The sequence below is a fragment of the Rattus norvegicus genome, chromosome 12 (genome assembly GCF_021556685.1).
Source record: "Rattus norvegicus strain SHRSP/BbbUtx chromosome 12, alternate assembly SHRSP_T2T, whole genome shotgun sequence".
Taxonomy (NCBI): domain Eukaryota; kingdom Metazoa; phylum Chordata; class Mammalia; order Rodentia; family Muridae; genus Rattus; species Rattus norvegicus.
Genome location: NC_141545.1, coordinates 41,634,328 through 41,657,001, shown reverse-complemented (window position 1 = coordinate 41,657,001; position 22,674 = coordinate 41,634,328). Strand labels below are relative to the sequence as shown.

General features: G+C 53.0%; 1 protein-coding gene and 1 long non-coding RNA gene across 13 annotated transcripts in view; one reads left to right on the top strand and one right to left on the bottom strand.

Moving 5' to 3' along the window:
* Nucleotides 1-22,674, bottom strand: part of Cux2 (cut-like homeobox 2) — a 189,616-nt gene that overhangs the window by 88,289 nt on the left and 78,653 nt on the right.
* On the top strand, nt 5,366-8,553 carry LOC120095978 (uncharacterized). Of its 2 annotated transcripts, none has more exons than XR_015634338.1 (4): nt 5,366-5,591; nt 5,789-5,945; nt 6,605-6,677; nt 7,165-8,553. It is a non-coding gene; the product is annotated as an uncharacterized LOC120095978 (long non-coding RNA). The 2 variants fall into 2 exon arrangements; XR_015634337.1 differs by having other exon boundaries at nt 5,366-5,600.

Below are 22,674 nucleotides of genomic sequence, written 5' to 3'. Positions count from 1 at the left end.
GGAACGCAGGCCCTCATGACGAAGCACTTCAAACACCGAGCCACCTCTCCAGTCCTCTCCTAAGTCATTTTAAACCCCCACTCCTGGACACTTAAGTTATTTACAATTCCTTCCTCGTAAACACAGGTTGTCTCTGATCCTCGATGCGGGGACACCCACATCACTGTCAGCCTCGGCTCTGACTGTCGATGTGCCTCTCGTAGCCCCTGGATATCCATTGTAGAAGTCCACACATGGGTGCATTTAAAAGACACCATCATGGGTCGGTGGGGGCACAGACAGGGTTGCTTGTCAGTGTGACAGCTGCTCCTGGCTCCTCCTCCAAAGGCCTTGTTTTTGTCATTGCCACCCCATCTGTGAGGGGTTATCCCTCTTTCCAGTCATGCAGAGGCTTGACTTACAAATGGGCCAGGACAGAGAAATAAAGAGGAGGAAGAGGAGAGACACCGACAAGCTCAGGAGGTAATCTCTCTTGGTTGTCCAGAAAGATGACAAGTTAGGTGGCCCAGTGACTTCAGAGTCACTTGGCTCCTGTTGGTCCTGGCCTCGAAAGCTCCCAAGCCACATACCCGTGTTAGTCCCAATTGTCCTCCAGGGGGCACCACACTAAACAGACTTCATGGCTTGACAACAGTGATGTATGTATGTCTGCTGCCTGGGACCACAGTCACCTGGACAGAGGGGTTAGCAGGTGTGTGATAGTTCAGCCGAGGTCGTAGAGAATGGAGACGACCTGGGGTCCCAGTCAAGGTCAATGTGACCTCACGGTTGGCGTTGCTGATCACTGTACCATCAGCCCAAACCCATCTAGTTTCCAGACAGGTGATCTGTAAGCACATCTGCCTCTGGACATCCTAGTGCAGGGGTCTCCTGGAGAGCACCCCGAAAGGTCCTTGCACGGAAACTTCTGAGTAAGACCAAACTGGTTTCTCCCAATGCCCATAGATGGGAAGCAGGTGCCGTCCAAAGGATTCCCCACTCCAGGCCTGCACAGAGAGATAGCCTGGCTATCCTTGGCTATTCAGGAGCCCAGATAGATCCTCACTGGAGGCTCCTGCACCATCCATCCATCCATCCATCCATCCATCCATCCATCCATCATCCATCTACTCACCCATCCATCCATCCACCCACCCATCCATCCACCCACCCACCCACCCACCCATCCACCTATCCATCCATCCATCCATCCATCCATCTACTCACCCATCCACCTATCCATCCATCCATCCATCCATCCATCCATCCACCCACTCATTCACCCACCCACCTATCCATCCACCCATCTATCCACCCACCCATCCACCCACCCATCCATCCATCCACCCACCCACTCACTCACACATCCACCCATCCATCCATCTATTGAACAAACACTGATGATATTCTCTCCTCCACGGGGTCAGACCCTTGGCTCCAAACCCAGCTCACTCTGGCCTTCTTTGCTGTGCAACCTTGGGCAGGCCCCTTGGTGTCTCTGGGCCTCCGTGTCTGTGCAACAGTCTACTGAACCCGGGCAGCTGGGAGAAGGAAAGTACATGGAGGCTGCTGGCTCGGGATCTTCAGCAGTTGGTATAAGGTATGCAAGAGGCAGGTATTTGACCTCTGACCTGTCCCATGGTGACCTTCAGTCTCTCTACCTGCTCTCCTGCAGGGTCCTTCCAGGGCAGTGAAAGGAGAGGCCCTTGGCCTAATGTCTTTGTGAGACCAGACTATCTGATCCCAGAGTCCAAGCCGCAAACCCCTCCTTCTGTATTGTCAATGACAAGTGTTCTAAAATTAGCCCAAGGCTGCCAATTCCGAGTGGAGCCAGCTTTGGGGAACCGAGAGGCCTTGGCACTGTCACCTGAGTCCTCTCTCTATCCAACCGCGTAATGAATTGTCAATCTCTTGCTGCCCCGCTGATGGGTTCAGCTTCGAAGCTATTTTGCTGTCAAGGACTCTGGGGCTAATGGCTCCAAGAACACAGATCAACCAGAGGATGCCCGGATGATGGATGGGCTCTCCCAGAGACAGGATGCTGGCTGCCAGGCTGGGCAACGGGGGAGAGGGGCTGCCTAATTTGCTTGTATCCACAATTACCCGGCACTTGTTCTGCAGGGTGATGGTGTGCAGGAAGGGTGCCACCTGTGGTCCCTGTATGCAATTCATTATTCCAAGCGGTGCCAACCTCCGAGGCCCAGGGATTCCCAGGACAGGGCCTGCACACCTGGCTAGGTCTCATCCGCCATCAAGAACAGAGAGACTACACCCACTCATCGAAGGTGCTCACTTGCCGTCCTGAGCTGGGTTTAAGCGTCTCTGCATCCAGAGCAGTCTACCCCATCCCACCCCCCACACCCCCTCTGTGTGCGCTCACACTCGAGCGCACGAATACACACGCAGGCACACATACACACGCAGGGGTCAGCATTAGTTATTATGCTAGTCTGTTCTCCATCTTTATCAGATGTGCCTCTTCCTGTCTTTGCACGCATCTGACCTCAAAGCACTGGGATTCCAGAACCACGATACTGCTTAGGTTTTACCTAGGAGCACACACCAAGAGCCTCATGCCTGTGAGACAGCGTCTTCCTTCACCCACGGAGCCACGGAGCCATCTGCAGCCTCCTGTGTTAGGGTTTTGTTGTTGTTTCCTGACCCAGGATTTAGCTAAGCAGTCCAGGCTGGTCTTGAGTCTGCCTCTAAAGTCCTACCCACCCCGTTAAATATCTTTATCTTTCATCTCCCCACCCCCGCCCCTGGCCGAATAGCCCTGACTCTACTCTGTGTCTAATGATGACCTTGAACTCCTGATCTCCTGCCTCCACCTCCCGGAGTGCTGGGACAGAAAGTAAATATCACCATTTCCCGCACCCTTGCACACTTTTAATGGTCATCCTTACACACCTTCTGTGGTTTCCCCACCCCCAGGATTTCGTGGCCCCCCCACAGAAATGTCAGGGCACCCCCCTTCTCCATCGTATCCCAAGGATCTTGTTCTTCTGCCAACCGAGTATCTCACCCAGCTGTAGATATCATGAGGAAACGGCAAACAAAGAGAGAGATTTAATAACTGGAAACAGGAGTGAGGCTGCAGAGTTTAATTTTTTTTTTTGTATTTGCATCTAATTGCAATCAACAGACTTCTGAGCCAGTGACAGGCTCAGCAAAATTGCTGCTGAGAGAACAGAATCTTTGTCTAAAAATAATCAGACATTCTGCGCACCGCTGTTGGTTATAACGGTAATCGATGCTGGAGGCTTTGAATTCCATCAATTTATAGATCGGCGCAGGCCTGCCCGGGCGATGGGGCGGCGCGCAGCGGGGCTCGGCCAGCACCAGGCCGGTGTGTGATTAAGATAAGCCCCGGTTCCTTTCATACATTCCTTAGTGGGGGCTCCTTCTCCGGCAGGCGGAGACGTTCACCGCAGTTAAAGATCACTGCAGCTTCTCAGACGCCAAATTTGAGGGGATTGATCAATAAATCAAATCAGGCCGATCGATCGGCCAATCAGGAGAGTCTAGCCGGTGCATTATCTCCGGCGCCTTCTAAGCTAGAGCTTTTCATGGCTTCCATCAAAACAGCCTGGCCCTGGCCGGCAGCCAGCGCCTGGCCTGTCTCATAGCCGAGGCCGCCGAGAGGGGCCGCCTGCCCAGCGGGAGAGCAGTAAATTTCTCATCAAACAGCCGATGGAGGAGCAGGGCGAACATCTGTTGTGCTGCAGTGAGTGACTCTGACAGACCGCCCCGACGGCTGCATCCCCGGCACACGGGGTGGGGGCAAGGGCGGGGGCGGAGGCGTGGGGGCGTGGAATGTTCCACTGGTTACTTCCAGCAGGTAATTTAAAGAGACTTTTGCATTCTTCTCGCGGCTGCAGCCTGAGCTCTGCAAAGCCGATTCCGGCACAGTCGATAATAAAGACCGTCCGGGGACCCTGCAGGATGACGGTGGTTTTATGATTCCCATTATGTTGCAATGTAACTTCATTAAAAGCTGTTTATTCCTTCTAAGCACGGGGAGGGCCTCTTGCACGCCCATCAAGGTGGGGCCCAGAGGTGATCTCTATAGAGTGGGTTCCAGGACATCTATCTTTTCTCAACAATGTTTAAGAGCCTCACCACTTGCCTTCTGTCCCTGAGGCAGGGGGATGGCCCAGTCTCTGTTACTTTACACACACACACACACACACACACACACACACACTAGCAGCTGGGTGAGGACCAGGTGATCCCAGACAGACATCCAGCGACATCTCAGCCTCCAGGCAGGAGCTGAGAAGTCTGGGAAAGGAGGACAGCCAGGGCCTCAAGCCCACCCGACCCTCTCGGACCATTGTGTTTGGCATAAACAAAGTTCCTGGAGCAAATGGTGCAACTATTCAGGCTAGAGCCAGTGTTCCTTCTGCCCCTCTACACTGATATTAATCAAAATAAACTGTCACGTGGCCTCTTGTGAAGGCCCGAATTCTTCTCCGGGGACAGTCTAGATGTTAGATGATAAAGCCTTCTTGGCAGAGGCCTATAGGTTTCAAGGCAGAGAGAGAGAGAGAGAGAGAGAGAGAGAGAGAGAGAGAGAGAGAGAGAGAGAGAGAGAGCGCGAGCGCTCTTGGGTCTAGGGGACCTGGTTAAGAAGAGGCTATTCACACTGTGAACAGTAGAGGAACCCTCTTGCCTTTGTGGACCAGGCCGGCTTGGGACACAGTAGAATACTAGAGTCCTCAGGCCAGCAGCAACTAACAGGTGACATTTCTCAGTCCGGTGGAGCTAGGCCCCAGGGACACCATGAAGTCCCAGGATTGTCAATCCCACCACGCAGATGGGGAAACAGTGACAAGTTTCCTGGGTCACAGGGTCCAGGTGAGCAAACAGAGCTCAGGGATGGCTAAGTCTCCACTGTGGGCATCTCACTTTAGTTCCCTTTAATCTTCCTGCTTCTGCACCACCATGGGTATCAGGTCCCTCTCCAGGTGAAGCCCAGAGACCCGGAAGCTCAGAGGGAGGGCAGTTTTTAAGTTGTGAGGTGTGGGGGAGTTGGTTGTTAAGGGGCAGTGTTTCTCCATTTTTAGAGCTCCTACTGGGCTTCTGCATAACTCTGAATAAAGAGGGGCTCACCCCACCCCCCACCTCCCCACCCTCCTAGGGCTCCCACTATGACCCTAGGCCAGGGCCCTCCACACAAATCTGTTCTGAGCCTGAGTCACTCAGTAGTAAACAGGCAGTACCTGTCAGCTTCTCTCAGCTGCACCTTACCCTCTTCTGACCCTCTTCTGTCCTTGGGGCCCCCGCCACAGCATAGCAGGTGGATCTCCCTTCCCCCACCAGCCTGGTAAGCACTGGCCACACCCTGTCTTGACTCAGATGCCACAAATTCCCAAATGCCACTGGTTCTGACTCCAGCGTTCCTACCAGAGGCCCTGTCACCAGCATCCAGTGGCCCGGCATGAATGCCCACACCCCACAGGCTTATCCCTGTCTCCTTTAGTCTCCTGACCCTCAACACCACACTGGCACCATGGGGGCCTGGATGCTAGCTGTGAACCAAAGAGAGGAGCCTGATCCTCCTGGTGTCCCAAAGACCACAGGACCCATTCTGTTCCCTTCACAGATAAGTATCTTTGGTATGGTTCAGAGCTATGTTCTCAGTGTCAGGAGAGGGCACGGATAGAGGGAGGTGGGGATGGAGGAAGGGGGGTAGAGGGAGGAATGGAGGAGGGAAGAGAGGGAGTCCCCCCTCGGAGAGTTGATGGGAGGGCTGGCCTTGTGGAGCCAAGAGAAAGTTACTGGTTTGCCTGTCATTCTGATACAGATCCACCCAGAGTCCCTTTCACAGAGACTACAGAATATTAGATTTATCACACACTCTAGCCGAGATGTGCTGCCGAGATTTCGGGACAAGATTTATTATACCGACAGGCTTTTTAAAATGAAAGAGAATCTTCTGGCTGAAGCGAGTCTGTTAACGGGTAAGGATGGCAGCCAGTGAGAGTCTGGGGGTCCTCGGTCCCCCAGACCCTGTGAGTTCAATACAAACCTACGGGCGACCTTAAGGGGATGCCTTCTACTCTTTGGGTGTTGTCCGTCTGTACCGACCACGAGCTGGCTGTACCTTATCCCCAGGACTTTGCATGGAGTGGGTCTCTGTTCTGTTTTTTTTTTTTATTTTTCTATTTATCTTTACATATTTTAGTGGCTATACAAAATATAAAACGATAATATTAGTGGGATCCCATGGGGGTAATTCTGTGAATGCAGGCTATATTCCTGGGAGACAAGAATATTTTTAGCCCATTATCTGGATGAGGACGCTGAGGCTCTGAGAGATATATGATCACTTCGATAGGCAGAGGCAAAATCCACTAACCCAGAGCGGGCTGGCCCCCATCCAAGGAACCAAGATCCCCCTTCATCTATGGGGGAACAGTCAGTGGTGCCTGGCCACGTGACACCCTGGGAGTTCTTCTCAAGAGGACACCCCACACCCCAACCCCACCCTGAGCCCTCCATCCCTGTGGTTCCTGCCTCTCCTAGAGTGTCAGCTGTAGGAAAGGCCAAGAGGTTGGATTTGGTTCCTCAGGAACCAGAAGGCTTTGCTGAAGCTAGGTACTTGCTGTTTGGCTCGCAGAAAAGCAGCAGATATCCTAGAAGTATAAGCCATGAGGACCCTGCTAAGCCAGAGGAAACAGGGGTGCATGAAGGTATGTATGCCTAGAGGAGCCCCGAGTCAAGTGATTCTGCCTTGCTGGGACCCCACCCTCACCACACAGCTGGCAATGTATAGAGCTGGGTCCCAGGGCCTGAAGCACCCTGGCCAAGTACCTCGATGATCTCTGCCTTTAGTCCCCTAAAACTCATGAAGATCACAGCGTGGTGTTGCCCATTTTAGGGAGTGCAGCGCAGGGGCGTTACTGAATAATGCTGTATCTAAAGGTCGAGTCTCTAAAAAGCTCCGGGCAGCTGCCCTAGGGCTCAGAGCTCGAAGCTGTATGGTCTGAGGGAGCTCCCACAAACAGGGTTCGGTCAAGCCGAGGAAGGCAGTGAGGTGGCCAGGAGAGGCAACCCGTTCCCACAACCATCCTAGCATAGAGTGGATAGCCAGGAAAGTGGAGCCTGAGACAGGTGGCTGGACCCAGTGACTTTCCTTTTCCCATCCTAGGCTGACACTGAATCTCCTTCCCACTGCAGGAGCAATGACCTCTGAGGCTGCTTCCAGAACCTTCCTTAAGTGGACCACCATCTCATCTAACCTTGCCAAGAGTGTTAAGATGAACGCTGGTTGTCTTCACTATGAACAGCAGGACTCCAAGGTTCTAAGAGAAAAACACACTGGAGGTCATGGGGCTGGCAAGGAGAGTCAGGATTCGAACCTGTGTCTGCCTAGTCCCTCAGTCACATATCCCTCTATTCTCCCTCAGCCACGTCTGTGTGAGCGTGTGGAGTCTGGGGGCCAGGCTTCAGTGTGGTTCCTCAGTCTCCATCCTCTAAGTTTTCCAGACAGGCTCTCTCTCTCTCTCTCTCTCTCTCACTCTCTCACTCACTCACTCACTCACTGGCCTGACACTCCCTGGTTAGGCTGGTTCAGCCCCCAGCGCTGGGATAACAATGGCAACCAGAACACCCGACTTTTACACAGATTTTGGGGCTCAAACTCAAGACTTCGTGTTTACGTGGCAAGCACCAAGCATCTCCCTAGATCCCTACACCCAACATTTTAAATTTGAAATTAAACAATTAAAGCCAAAGGAGGGTGTCCTGGCCACTGGTACCCACCAGCATATATTGCTAATCATATTCAGAGATGGGACCCAGCACCAGGTCCCACATTCAACAGCTCAGCCCCAGCCCCCTTGCTCCCCACTCCCTCAGGCCCCTGTCTAGTTTGTCCCACCAGTGAATAGACTATCCTGACTGGAATTGACATCCGTCCCCAACAGGGACACCAGTAAAGGGTGTTCTCAGTTTTACTCAAAGGCCTCATGGTAATTCGTGGTTATAAGGAAGGTGGACCCTGCCTCTTGCAAATGTCATCAGCGTGTCCTACAAACTCTCAGTGCAGGACCAACAGGACAGCAGTGCACCACCACGCCCACCACACCTACCACACCTGACACCATGCCCACCACACCTGAAGGGCCGGGGCAGGCACACAGCTCACAGGACTACTCTGAGCATTGGTCCCTGCTGTCTACCTCAGTGACATCAGGTGTCTACATGATAAGCAAGCCCTTGACTCAAACGTCACCTGCACCCGTGTTTTCTTCCTCCTATGATTGGGGAAGCTTTGAAAGCATCGAGTTGAAAGATTAAGGAAATGTGGGGGGAGCGCTGGGGGGGCTGGGGCACGAAAAACCCAACCCAAGTCCTCAAGGTTTAATAGTCAATAAATGTGTCAATTTTACATACAGAGGCAAATGGGCCTTTATTGAGGAATTGGTAAATTTCTTTGGAAGAAGCGAATGCGTTTTAGCCTTCAAGGAGTCCCAGATGACTGAAAATGGGATGTGATTTGTGATAAAACTCAGCTGCTCTTATAAAAGATGTTAAATAAATGCTGCCGTTTCACCGGGGATATACAAAATTGATTGTATTATAGACTGACTCCAGGATGCGTGTCCCTGTACGGCCCCATTGGCTTCTGTGCACGCGCATGTGTGCGCGTCTGTGTGTGTATGCACATAGGCAAGAGTATGCATGGGTGAACATGGTGTGTGTTCGTGCGTGCACGTGTGTGTGCATGTGCATGTGTGCATGCACAGATGTGTGCCCGTGTGTAGCTTAGGTTTTATACTGTATGACGCTCCTCTTCCTCGTACCAAGGCGGAATTTTCTGGAGATGCACCCTACCCCATGCTTAGATTTTGGTCGAACCATGAGAAACTGTTGCTCTTGGGTTCTCCCAAACACCCCGCAGCAGCAATTTCTTCCACAGCTCTGGAATGCTTCTGGCAGGCAGGCCATGGTCCTGGGGACCTCACTTTAGGGACTCTTAGTGGCCTGCTGATTGCTCATGAGCCTTTGCCCTTTCCTCAACCAGATTAGAAGAGCTTAAGACAAGCCCTTGCCTTTTCTGAGCCTCAGTCTTCCTCATCTGAAAAATAGGGACAAGCCCACCTTTTCCTTCAGCGAGCGAGTGCTTGAAAAAGTCAAATGAAGGCGGAGTCTCAGAGCTTTAGGCCAACCACTGCTAAGGTGTTGTATGACCAACACAGCAACCAGAGTCACCTCCAGTCAGTGCGGCCCCGCCCACAAGCAAGGATACCTACAACAGAGTCTGAGCTATCGGTATAAACCACTGAACCGACACCTATCCGGAAGTGGGAGTTGACTTGGACACTCAGATGCTGTGGACCTCCCCCTGCCCTTGGCTCCCCGTTTGGACCAGATGCCTGCCAAAACCTCTTGTGAGGCTCCCTGGCTGCCCAGCCTCTCATCCAACTTCAGCAGTCAGAAGGGACATTCTGGATGCGGGCTCCTCTCTGCTCAAAACTTCTCCTGACGCTCATAGTCTATTTCCATTCAAAACCAGCCTGCGGGGTAGCGAGCGCCCTGCGGGAGGATGCCCTGTCAGATCCTTCAATGTTCCCTTTGTGTCTTTATTTTCTTCTCAGGGTCTCTAAGCTCCTGCTGGCCCCAGACCCTTTGCACTGCAGTTTCTGCGGTAGGAGGCCTTCTCCTCTTGGGTTTTGGCCTCTCCAGTGGTTTCCTCAGCAGGGCTCCTGACCCAGCAGCACCAGACTCACTAAAGAACTCCAAGAAACCCTGCTAGTTTGAGACTTAGAGAAGCAGGGACTCTGGGGTCGGGGCGGCAGGGGTAGGGGTGGGGGCTGGCTATCACGTCAAAGAAATTGGCAAGTGACTATTTATGTGTCTGGGGAACAACGGCCTCACTCTGTCCAGATGGGAGGGGGAGGAGGGAGAGGAGAAGGAAAGAGAGGACCTCCCACCCCCTCCCACACAGCTGATAGGAAATCTGAAAGGAAGACTCTGCCTGACCTGAAGCATCCTGCTGGGAGGGGCAGGCCTTGCTAACCTGCGACTTGGGCAGGTGGCTGGGCTCTGCTTGGAGCCAAAGTTGGGGGAGGGCAATTGCCCCTTTTCCTGTAACTTGGGGTGCTTGTGCTCTCTTGACACTGATGGCCGATTCCCGATTCCCAACTCACACCTTCCCAGAGGGTATCCATTCCGGGGCGATGAACAGTGATTGCGATGTAGAGTTCACTGCCGCGGCTCCCAATCCATCTGTGTGGCAAGAGGTGGGCTCCTTTGGAACATGGATTGGGTGTATGGGTGCATTGGGTGCATGGGTCTGGAGCAACTTAGGGGTTCAGATTTCCATCCACATTGGATGGAAAGCTCTGCTTAAGAGAAAGGCAGAGTCCCTCCCGAGTCCCCAGCAAAGCCATTAACATAGGATACACAGGAAGCCTGCTGCAGCTAGCCTGAGAGTCCATGGCCCAGAAGCCAAGAACCATGGGGTTGTTCAAAGGCCTGACGGTTGGGCCCCACTAATGGGTGCAATGTTCCCATAGCCCGCTGATTATTTAAAAAAAAAAAAACAAACTTAAATTCCAATAATTGTTTAATGTTTAGCTTTGTTTAGTTTTGGTTCAGATATGAGCACTGTTCTGACAGAAACTGATATCGGATTCCCAGTGAGGTTCATTAGAATGGAGAGGCAAGTGTGTCTGCGTGCACAAATGCTCACTTACATACTTGGTGGGTGCCCCTTGCCTGGCCCACAGAGGTGGGGATCCCAAGTATGGAGTAGAAAATAGTGAAAATTCCTGCAGTCAAGGTTCCTCCCCACTGCACCCCGACCTCTATCCCGGAGGAGCTGAAAGGGACCATCCTTATATCAGGGACCTATTCGGACCTCTAGGAAGTGACAGAGGCCACCTGTGCCTGGGATACTTGTCCCTGAGGCTAGGGGACCAGTCTTACTGTACCAGTACCACTGGAAGAAACCAGTGGCCACTCTGGAAACCCACAAATCTCTGATCCGGCCCAGGTCCCCTGCACATCCTGGAATCCACAGTGCTCGGGTCATTGTCTCACGGGCCCTGGGCCAGAGAGAGATATTTCCTTAGTTACATCAGCTTCCCTTCGAGGCTTAGGCATCTGAGGCATGGGGACCCATGTAGCATCTGATCCTTGCTCTGCTCCAAGCTTGCCTGACCTGGCACTTTTGCGTGTGTGGACAGTCCCTGATTCCCAAGGTATTGACAGTATGAAGGTTTTACATGCTCAGGGCAGATTCGACTGCTGGCTTAGCTGTGTATCTTCTTTTGGGTTGGTCTACACCTCCCTCCTGACGTGACGGGAGGTACCACCAGTTGGGACAGGTGTCAGGAGGGTGCATCGAGTGTGTTTCTTAAGTGTTTCGGATATTTAATGGCCACTGGGACACATCCCCATTGTCAACTGAATGCCTATCTACAAAATCACCAGGAATGCATGACCCGAGGTTCAGGCTTGCCAGGGTCAAGGCATGTATGCAGGGCAAACCCCAAGAAGCTCTTTCCACATGCTGCTTCCTGTCTGTTAAAAGAGGGCTGCCCTGTTATGGCTCCCAAGAGGCACAGGCTATAGACCCTCCCTGACTGCCCACCTTTCCCCTTCCCGACTCCAGTTCCAAACATCCGGGCCAGAGCCCCTGATCTCAGACAGGAAGCTGACCCTCCCCATCATATCCAGCCGTCTTAGCCTAGTCAAGGTCTCTGCCGCTGAGGGACAGGTTCCTGCTCACTGGGTGAGTTCCCCTCTCTTGTTTGGAGTAAGAAAAGATGATATTCTGCCAGGTGCCTCTGCCTTGGGCACAGAAGCATGCTGGGAGGGTTTCAGGATTCGATCCTCAAGGAGAGCCGGCATCTGGCCACTTGGGAGCTGTGGGTCACAGGTATGTCATCTGCCTCAGGAAGCCACAGGGCATTCAGCCATCTAGCATACTTGCCTAGGAGGGGTGACTGTCGGTTTGCCACCACAGAGCCTTACCACTACTGTCTACAGTAAGGTGGTGGATCCCAGGCCTGGCGTGGAGGTGGCTTGGTCTGCACTGGGACTCTCTTCTATGTTCCCTGAGCCTCTAATGACCCAGTTTTCCTATCTTTCTGGAAGCCACATTCTGTCACCCCCCCATGCGTGACGGGCCACCCTGACCCACACCACCGAGCCCCCCCCCCCAGAGGCTCTATAGCCCCAATGTAATTGTCTCTAATTGTGGTTCCCCGACCACACAGCACGCTCCCGCTCTGCTATCAGCTAATGAGTAAATAATATTCTGTTCTAAATCCGAAAGCGCTATTAGATAGCAGAGGGGGACTAATGGGCGCCTTAAAGACCCCCTTAATCACACGTTAACGTGATGTGAGGCAGGCTGTACACCCGGATGCCAGCTGCCCACTACTGCCTGACTCTCCTCAGCCCTTGAGGGACACTTGGCAGGCAGGGGACAGTCAGCGGGCCTCATGCCACCTGAGGACCCTTACGCTGCCCACCATCTTTGGGATGACGGAAGCTGCTCTTCGATTCCCTGGGGAGATAGGAAAGGGCCATTTGTTTCCTGGAATGATGACCAGATAGGTGCCTTGTGACAAGATGACACAGTTCTCTCACAGCCCTGCAGGTCACAAGTTCAAAGCACAGACCCGTCTCATTCCTTGCCTCTCCCCAGTGCCCACTGGCTCTGCTGGCCTGGGTGTCCCTAGGCTTGGAGCTGTGTCCTCTCTGCGTCCTATCCCCTGTCATGACTGAATATCTGTTTTTTTCACGTGGCCTTCTCACCAGTTAAGAGCCACCCGAATCCTGTGTGACCTCTGCAAAGATCCTATTCCCAGAGGGTCTGTGGGAGCATGAATCTGGGGGAGACAAGATCCAACTCCAAACAAGGGAGCACGTAGGTGTGGAGTTGGCAGTGGTGGGGAGGGGAGCACAGACACTAACTGTGTGTAGGACAGAGGTGGACATTAGTGCATTCCTAAAATGCTCATAATCTTATTTCTCTCACTGAACCTAAAATTCACTAATTAGGCCAGGCTGGCCAGTGCTCCCAGAATCTCCTTGGTGTCGTGGTATCAGGCAATCCCTGCTTTTTTTTTTTTTTAACAGAGGAGCTGGAGATCGAACCCTGGTCCTCATGTTTGAGCGGCTGCACTTTACCTTCTGAGCCAACTCCCGGCCCCAGCTGTTGATCATCATTCTTGGAGTGAGAGCACTATAGACTCCCTCAGTTTCAGAAAAGTGTAAGCACCAATCCAAACTTCCCCCACGGGCCCATCCCGTCGCCTCAGCAGCAGGACTTTCTAAGCAGCCCCTTCCATGGGCTTGTGATGTTTATTTCCCAGGATGCAGTGTGGACGCCTTCTCAGATTAGCCACTTTCAGATCGCATTAGAGGAAGTGTGGGCCTTCACGCTATACCCGAACGTGACATGGACTGACGGGGACTCGATAATGCAATGTGACACTCCTCACCCGAGCATGCCATCGGAGGTCTGGGTTGATGGACGCCGGGGCCAGCAGAAGCCATGTGTCGGCTGTGAGTAGAGCCACAAGGGCCAACATGGGCCACGTGCCCACAGAGTGTGGCTTGGCAGAGGGAGCCGACTTAGGGCATCTCTCTTTCCAACACCCTCACCCCTGAAGAACATTGTGCCCCTTCTCTTAAATATCCCAGAGGCCCCGGCTTCCGCACGGAAGAGCGATAAGCAGAGAGGGTGACCGGGCATCTTTCCTCTGCAACTCTGCCTTTATTGGTGTGACAGCTGGGCTGGTGCTGCCACTGCTGTTCCAGCAAACTCTTAAGGGCATAGCAGGGTGATCAGGAGCCTGTGAACGTGATGACAGGGAGCACGGGACAGACTGTGGGGTTAAATTTGGAGCACGGGGGAGTGACAGGGCCCAAATCTGAGCTGGATCATACAGGTGACACACATAGGAGAACCCTGAATCAGGCCTGAGCCGGCTTGAGTGGGGCATCTCTTAGGCACTTAATTAAGCAACCCTAGAGGGTGAAGTGGCTTCTACCCTGTGTGGCAGACTTAGATGACAAAGGTGTTGGGAAAAAAAGTCTCAGACACTCAGCCGGACTTGTGGCGAAGCTACCTTACGACGCGCAGATGACCACCGGACTTCTCCTGGCCTGTCAAGTTGGCCTATATGTCATAGTGAGCTTTGGGTCAGGCACTGACAGATAGAAAGCACTATCTGTGACATAGGGACACACAAGATGGAAGACAGGAGGCAGGGGTCATATCACAAGAGGTTTCCAAGCCAAACCAAGGAGGGTGGAATTTATCTTGGGGGAAATGGTGACGGGAGTGGGGAGGGGGAAGCAGAAAGATAGCGCAGATGAGGCAGAGACCTGTGGGGACAGAGGCCTTCCTTTCCTAATGCCAAGATACCTGTGTGTTCTTTAGCTCACCCCATCCTGGCGGAAGAGATAGGGCACAAATGGTACCAACATGGGCTGCCCTGCTATCTGCTAGCCTGTGTAAAATATGGGAAGAGTCGCACCCAGTCCCACCTCACCCCATCCCAAGCTATCCCACAAGGCCGCTGGATAACTCTCACAGCGCTCCACATGTCATCCGGGAGCCCCCTGCCAACAGGCACATGGCCAAGATCCCAATACCCCTCGCCGTCAGAATGCAGACAGCACACAGCCCAGAAAACCACAACGATGTTGTCTCTACAGCAAACACAGCCGTCAGGACTTGCCAGCTCCCGTCGCCCTTCGACCTCCCAAGATCTTCAGCACAGAGGATGGTTCGCGTCCCAGGATAAAAAACCCCCCAAATCCTTCCATATGTAGCCTCCATGTAAGTATCTAGACGGTAGGGGTTCAAGGTTCAAAACCTGAGGGCTCTGAGCCTGCCTTCTCTCTCAGGAGTGGTTGTGACCCAAGGCGGGTTCCTAAGCCTGTCTGTCCTTACAGAAGCGGACGAAAAATGTCACAAGTGGCCACACGGAAACCACTTTAAAGGACACTATTGGAACAGAAATGTGGTGACAGGTGACCCACCTGAGCACCAGGCACAACTGTTTGACACAGCCTGTCACTGGGCCAGTGCCAGACAGGCCACGCCGGCTGGCGTCTACTGACCCACTTACGGACCACATTGTCCCTGGTCACGCTCCTGTTAGAGTGGCAAAGGTGAATACATGACTTGCCATTTCTAGAAAAATCTAGGAAAAAAAACCCAACAGGGAACACTGGCTAGCACATAGGGAATGTGCCCATGCACCGGAAGCAGTTCCAAGTACCACTCAGAGGTCTGGATGGGGAAACTGAGGAACACAGAGGTTAAGACTGCCCAAGGCTACATGGCTCGTAGGCAGCAGAATTGGGATTCTAATGCAGCCTGACTTAGTCAGGGTTTCTATTCCTGCACAAACATCATGACCAAGAAGCAAGTTGGGGAGGAAAGGGTTTATTCAGCTCACACTTCCACATTGCTGTTCATCACCAAAGGAAGTCAGGACTGGAACTCAAGCAGGGCAGGAAGCAGGAGCTGATGCAGAGGCCATGGAGGGATGTTACTTACTGGCTTGCTTCCCCTGGCTTGCTCAGCTTGCTTTCTTATAGAACCCAAGACCACCAGCCCAGGGACGGCACCACCACAATGAGCTGAGTGCTCCCCCCTTGACCACTAGTTGAGAAAACGCCTTACAGCTGGGTCTCATGGAAGCATTTCCTCAACAGAGGCTCCTTTCTCTGTGATAACTCCAGCTTGTGTCAAGTTGACACACAAAACCAGTCAGTACACAGCCCAACCACAGGTCCGATTAACAGACCAATGGTCTGCTAGGCAAATGAGCATCTTCTGGGAAGTTTGGAGGGTGGAGGCTAAGTCTGGGTGTGACTGTCCCAGCTACTCCTGTCTCGGCCTCCCCAGCACTGTGAGACTCCGTGGAAACACAGGGCCACTCCTGGCTTTTCCGTGGATCGGGGTGGGGGTGGGGTGGGGGTGTCCAAACTCAGATCCTCAAGCTTACGCAGCAAGCATTTCCATCTGCTAAGCCATGTCCCCACCCTCCCCTGGGGTCTGGCTCCCACCCAACATGTGTCAGTCCATCCTACATAGTGTAGTGTGAGGAAGGCAATCGGCCATGCACACTGGTGACAGGGGGAGGTTGGAAGCCCGCCTGTACGACAGCACTCATCCGAACCACTCCATTTAAAGCTCCACGTATGTTGCTTATAGAATAACACATCTCTGTAAAGCTCATGTTCAAAAATGGCCTGACAGATGTTCTCCAATCTGGCTTAGCATCAGGTCTTTTGGGAAATGCTTCTAGAACCTTTTTTTTTTTTTTAAATGGTTTTTGACAGGGTCTCTCTACATAGCCTAGCTGTCCTGGAACTCTCTATGTAGACCAGGCTATCCTTGAACTTAGAGATGTCTGCCTGCCTGTCCTTAGCTTGAAGGTGCTTCTGGTTTGTTACTGTGTTTGCACCTGATGGTCTTTTCCAGCTGTAAGGAAGGGGGAAACAGATTGTGCCCAGACTCAAACCTCTGTTTTCACCCGACTTCCTTGGAAACTACTTTCTGTTCCCTGCTCCACTGATGTCCCCAGTCTTGCCTGACCTCTGAGAACTGTCTTGATGCATCCTGCAGAACCATGCAGGTCTCAGGAAGCCTGGTCATCCTTCTGCATCTTCTGAGGGATGTGTTTGCCTGAACTGACTCCTGTCAATCCCAGGTGGAGACAACATGGACTCTTCTCGCCCTGTCCCAGTTCATCCCTTGCTTGATGCTCCTGTGATCAGTGGGCGACTAGCCCTATCAAAGCACCCATAGCTGCTGCTAAAGCCACCAAATACTTTCCTTTATCTTCCTCCTTCTCTCCCATCAACCAATAAATGCCTCACAGAGCAGAGAGAGCAAATATATAGCATGCCTATAGCCCCTGCCTTTCCTGTGCCCGTGGTAGACATTACTAGTAGATTGCCACACACATCAAACCTATTAATGAATCAGTCCTACCTATCCTTTAACCACCCTTTAAACTGTCTTCCTTCATTTCCATTAACTGTTTCTATACACCCCAGAGTGTTCCTATCAGTCATTCATTCATTTTGAGGCAGGGCTCGATATGCAACCCTGGCTGTCCTGAAACTATCTATGTAGATCAGGCTGGCCTTGAACTCATAGTATTTCCTCTGCCTCTGCCTCTGCCTCCCAAGTGCTGGGATTAAAGGTATGTGACACTGAGTTTTAATTCTTTAAACATATCAGATCCTAGCCCCTCTCCCACAGGGAACTGCCCAATGGCTTCCCCTCACTTTTAGCCGGGGGTGCCAGCTCTACCCTGGGCCATGTCAGGCTTGTTACCTCCCACCACCTCTCACAACCACAGTCTGCTTTCTTTAAGCAGTGGAGTCCAACACTGGCACGAAGGCCATATCCCCACAGCCCAGTGCAGACTGTTCATGGGTCAGATGTAGCTCATTGTGGACCCAGAACGTGGTCTAAGACTCTCCAAACAGGCTGGGGAGATGGTTCAGTGAGTAAGGTCCCTGCCATGCAAGTGTGAGGACCCAAGTTCAATCCCCCGTACATGACTCTGTCCCTTAGTGTTTACAGTCCCAGCACTGGGAAGTTGGAGACACACACATCCCTGAGGCTTGCTGGCCTGGCCGACCTCACTGAGTCAGCAGGCACCAAGTTTCAAAAACCAAGGTAAAGACTAAGGAGTGTGCACACACACATGTACACGCACATAAGCATGCACGCTCACACATCAGCACCTGGAGGTATATACGCAGACACCCCAGGGCAGCCCTTTAGGAGGCTGTCCCAGCCCCCAGCTCCCACACAGGCTATCTGTGGAGCCTGATTGATCTTAGGGCACCTCCCACCTCTTGTAAGTGGAGGAAGGCCCAAGTGCAAAGACATCACTTTCCACACCTCACCTCTTCTCCTGTACACAGAGAACTGAGTCCTCGAGCCAGTAGCCTGAGGCGGAGGGTTCAGGGCCTGGAGGTACTGCTGATTTGGGGTCTGCAGTGAGAGATCTCAGGATGTCAGTCTGTCTGTATGGGATGTTGTCTTCTGTGTTTTGTAGTGTAGTGACAAGGCTAGTCCACAGAGAACACTGCTCAGGAGATCTGCCCTGGGGATGCCATTCTAGAAACAAGTTCTTTTAATTAATTAATTATTAATTAAAGCTAGCCCAGGCAGTTCTGGAAGCCCAACTGGAGAAAGCACTGGACAAGTGGGAGTCGAGCTTTGCAGTGGCAGGTATGGGACAGGTGTGCCTCAAGCTCACACTCCAGCTTCCTTGGCCAGCGACAGCGGCCAGCAGAAGACAGCCATTCCTACTGCTCCCGACGGGTGTCTTGGGATTGGTGGGCCAGGGCAGAGGTAGGAGAGTAATTAGTGCTATTAATTACAGCCTCGGCTCTGCCTATGTAGCTGCCCCTCCACTAGACAGACATTCATTGGGTGGCCCTATTAAGGTTTTACACTCTTTTCTATGTATGTTGGGGCAAAATGAAATCCCTCCTCTGTGGGGACCAGGGGGCTGGAGCAGAGGGAGGGGATGCTCTGGAGAGTGGAAATGGGGACCAGCTAGCCCGCGGTGGTTGTTGGCTGATCTTTTTTTTTTTTTAACCCCCATTATCATTCTTCTAGGCAGGGACATGCTCCAAACGTCTAATCTGATGTGCTGTGGAAGTCGCTAACGTGATTATCCTTCTATATCGTATTAGAGAAAACGAGCGCTAATTCAATACCAAATGCTAATCTAGGAGACCCTCAAATAGCCGAGAGCCTTGCAAAACCCTGGCCACGGGGAACTTTGGGGACCACACGTCTTCACAAGGTGGTTGGCGTGTCTAGTTTAGCAAGTGAGGTGGCCACAGCAGTTGAGGTAGGCCAGCCCACCTGCAGGAGACAGGCACGGCTCCCTTGGGGACATGCATCCTTGTCACCTTAGGGAGGAAACTTCTGATGGCTTGGGGAGGCAACTCTGATAACAAGGGACCCGAGGTCATGCAGTATAAGAAAACGCAGTTTCATGGTTACCTAGTTACGTGTGTAGCACGTGTGTGCACATGCTATAATCCGTGTGGAGAGGTCCGAGGACAACCTTTGGCAGTTGATGCTCTCTCTCCACTTTGTGCTGCGTGGCAAACTCATGTCATCTCGATTAATGGTAGTTCCCCTTACTTCCGGGCCACTTCACTGACCCCTCCTCCCTTTAAATTCTCAGCTGAGCATGAATCAAGTGGCAGATGGGGTACAGGCTGGAAATGACTTCTGAGGAGAAAGGCCACTCAGAATCATGGCCCAGAGGAGCCCAGGAGATGTTTCCAGTACTGAGACATGCCTTTCCCTTCACCCCGAGGCAGCTGAGGAGCAAGGGTAGGCTGCAGGGCCAGGCCCTGTGGGTAGCTACAGACGCAGGGCAGGGCCCAGACTACTACCGTACATTCTCTCATGTTAACCTACAAGAGAGCTTGGGGAAGGTTTGTTCTCATTTCCGCAGAAGAATGAAAAAAGTAAACCAACAGCAAGAGTTTTCCTGCTCATCAGCTGGCCTAGGCCACACAAAAAAGGACAGAGCTGGGATCCGAACTCAAGGCTTTAAAGCTCTGGGGCCTCTCAACACTATAGAGCCCCCATTATCTTCCAAGTCAAACTCACGGCCTCCCCTGACCTCACACTATGTCAGATACGTCTGTGTTCGGTCTGCTGATCCAGCAGCCTCCAGAAAGCATGTGGGTCACCTCTGAGCAGGATGCAACCCATGATCTCTGCCGTGGGCTTGGGCAGCCTCCCTACCCACAGGCACGGCCACTGCTAATCACCAGGTATCACCCGTGTCTCTCCATCTTGGCAACACCCACAAACTTGGGAACCGGAAATGCACCTGGCGGACATCTTCATAAATAAGACACTGCATGCCCCTCTTCCATGGGCATGGGGAAACTATTCTTCTGCGTCAAGGTTACAGTGATCGGCAAGGGAGTTAGCTGGCTGGCCTTCCTGGAGAGCCAAGGTAAAAGGACAGCTCTGATTACATTGTGCTGGCGCCATGCAGAGGGCGGAGCCAGGCCACTTTCTGATGGCTGAGATCAGATGGCTAAACAGGCACCAACTGCTTTTGAAGGTCCTGCCGTCCTGGGACAGATGTGACCGGAATCACTGAGATCCAACAGATGCCTTAGTCCCCAGCCGGTATGACAGTTTTCCTGCCTCTGTTGCTTGGTCACAACCACAGCCCTGCTGTCCCTCTGACTAGAGTGTGACAGGCTGAACAGTGACCTTCATTTCTACTTGCTCCAAGACTCAGGATGTGACCTTATTTGGAGGCAAGGTTTGGGTAGACCAGTCAAACTCAAATAGGGTCACTGGGGCAGGTCTGTCTGATAAATATTCCACCATCCTTCCTCCTCTCCTCTTCCTCCTCCCCTCCTCCTCCTCCTCTTCTTCCTTCTCCTCCTCTCCCTCCTCTTCTTCCTTCTCCTCCCCCTCTCCCTCCTCCTCATCCTCCTCCTCTCCCTCCTCTTCTTCCTTCTCCTTCTCCTCTCCTCCTCTCCCCCTTCCTCCTCTCCCTCCTCTTTTTCTCCCCCTTCTTCCTCTTCCTCCTCCTCTCCTTCCTCTTCTTCCTCCTCTTCTCCCTCCTTCTCTCCCCCTTCCTCCTCTCCTTCCTCTCCTTCCTCTCTTCCCCCTCCTCCTCTCCCCCTTCCTCCTTTCCCTTCTCCTCCTTTCCCTCTTCTTCCTCCCCCTTCTTCCTCTCCCCCCCTCCTCCTCCTCTTCCTCCTCCTCCTCCTCCTCTGACTTTTTTCCGAGACAGGGTCTCACTATGTTTGTAGCTCTGGCTATCTTGGAATTCATGTAGACCAGCCTGGCTCACAGAGATCCACCCGCCTCTGCCTCCCAAGTGCTGTGCCACTCCGTCGGGCTTGAGACTTCTGTCCTTATAGAGGGAGGATGTTTTAGATATGACGGACATCGCTGTGAAAGACCCAAAGGAGGGATACCTGTGCTGGAGAGAACTGAGGAGCAGGGGGCCCTGAAGGAACTACCTGGAGTCTGGGCTCCCCATGGGGGCTGAGGTGAGACATGTTTGTGAGGCAGCCAGGCTGTGATGTTCTTCATGGTGGCCCCGCGTCTGAGAATGCAGGATGGAGATCTAGGCAAACAGGTGCCTAGAGTGACAGGTCAGGGACAGCTGAGCCAACCTGTGGTGGTCAAGACACAGTTGAGTGTGGCCTATCTGTTCCCCAAAACACAGAAGTGACACAGAGCAGGGACATCTCTCCTAGCCGCCCTTGTCTCTCTGGAAACAGCAGTAATCAACTGAGTGAGGGCTGCAAGCGTCCTGAGTCTCATCTTGAGTCTCCTGGTTGGTCACCCAGAGCAGAAGAGGCACTCCCAGCAGGGACATGGCAGCCTCAGGCTGCTCCCTGAGACTCAAAAAAAGGGTTACGGGGTACATCTGCCCCTCTGCCCTGACTGGCACTTCTTGGAGCCCCACCCACCTTGCCTGTCCCTTTTGTCTTTACCTCAGAAAGTGCCCTCCCCGGCTCCCACTTGCCAGGCAGGGAAAACTCGGCCTCCTTCCACCCTGCGCACGGCATGCCCATGCCTAACACTGATGACCCATCTCCAGCCTGGCAGGCCTCCTTGAATTGCCTGTCCTGTCTGGAACAGTGTGTACATTGTCAGCTGACAGAGAAAAAAGAAAATTCTTGCCTTAACAGCAGAGCCCTGTCCGGGAACAGACACGGCAAACAGGTGGCTGACGCAGCCCATGCCCACAGACATACTGTATTTAGTTTGGCCTGGATGGTGTATATGTTTGAATTTTTCTTTAAAAATGAAGGGTTCTGCAGAAATCCGGAGATCTAGCTTAGTGAGGGAAAGAGAGCAATCTCCAGCAGCCTTGGGGACATGTGGCTGGAGATGTGGGCTGCCTGTCCCCTTCTGAGAACACGGATTCCTGTGTGTGCCCCCTGAGCTCAGATCCACATGACTAGATACCACCGGCGACTCCTGTGGGACTCCATCTGCCACCTTCTCCCTGCGTGTGGTACACGCACACACGAGCATACGCGGGCGCCCATGTGCGTGGAGGCCAGCGGTCAGCACTCGGTGTCTATCACTCTCCGTCTTAGAAATCACAAACACGGTTACAGTGGCTGACCAATAAGCTCCAGGGGCTTCTGGTCCCGCCTCCCTGGCGCTGTTCTCGCAAGTGGGTACCACCTCGGCGCACAGACTTTTTTTTTTTTTTTTTAGTGTGGATTCTTGGGGTGAGAACTCAAGCCCCCATACTTGCATGGCAACTGCCAACTGTGCCAGGTCCACAGGTCCCTCGAGGTCTCCATCACAACTGACACGACTCAAGTCGCCCTCCTGAGGTGTGCATGCCAGTCTCCCACCCCACCCCCACCCCAAAACACCCGCCGCCGCCGCCGCCGCCGCCGCCGCCGCCGCCGCCGCCGCCGCCGCCGCCACCACCGCCACCTCCCCATGGAGCAAGAGCCCTCTGAGAATATTCAACACATGCTTAAACAGACGACAACAGACAACAGAAGGCCCGGCAGCCACTTGCAAGTGGCCCATCAGCGTGCGCGCGGGCCTTGCCAGCTCGCTCCAGGCAAAGCTCTACGCCATCATGTCAAGACAGCTGAGAGGACTTCCCCACCCCCTGACCCATCCGGGCTGGCGTGGCCCCTTGGTGG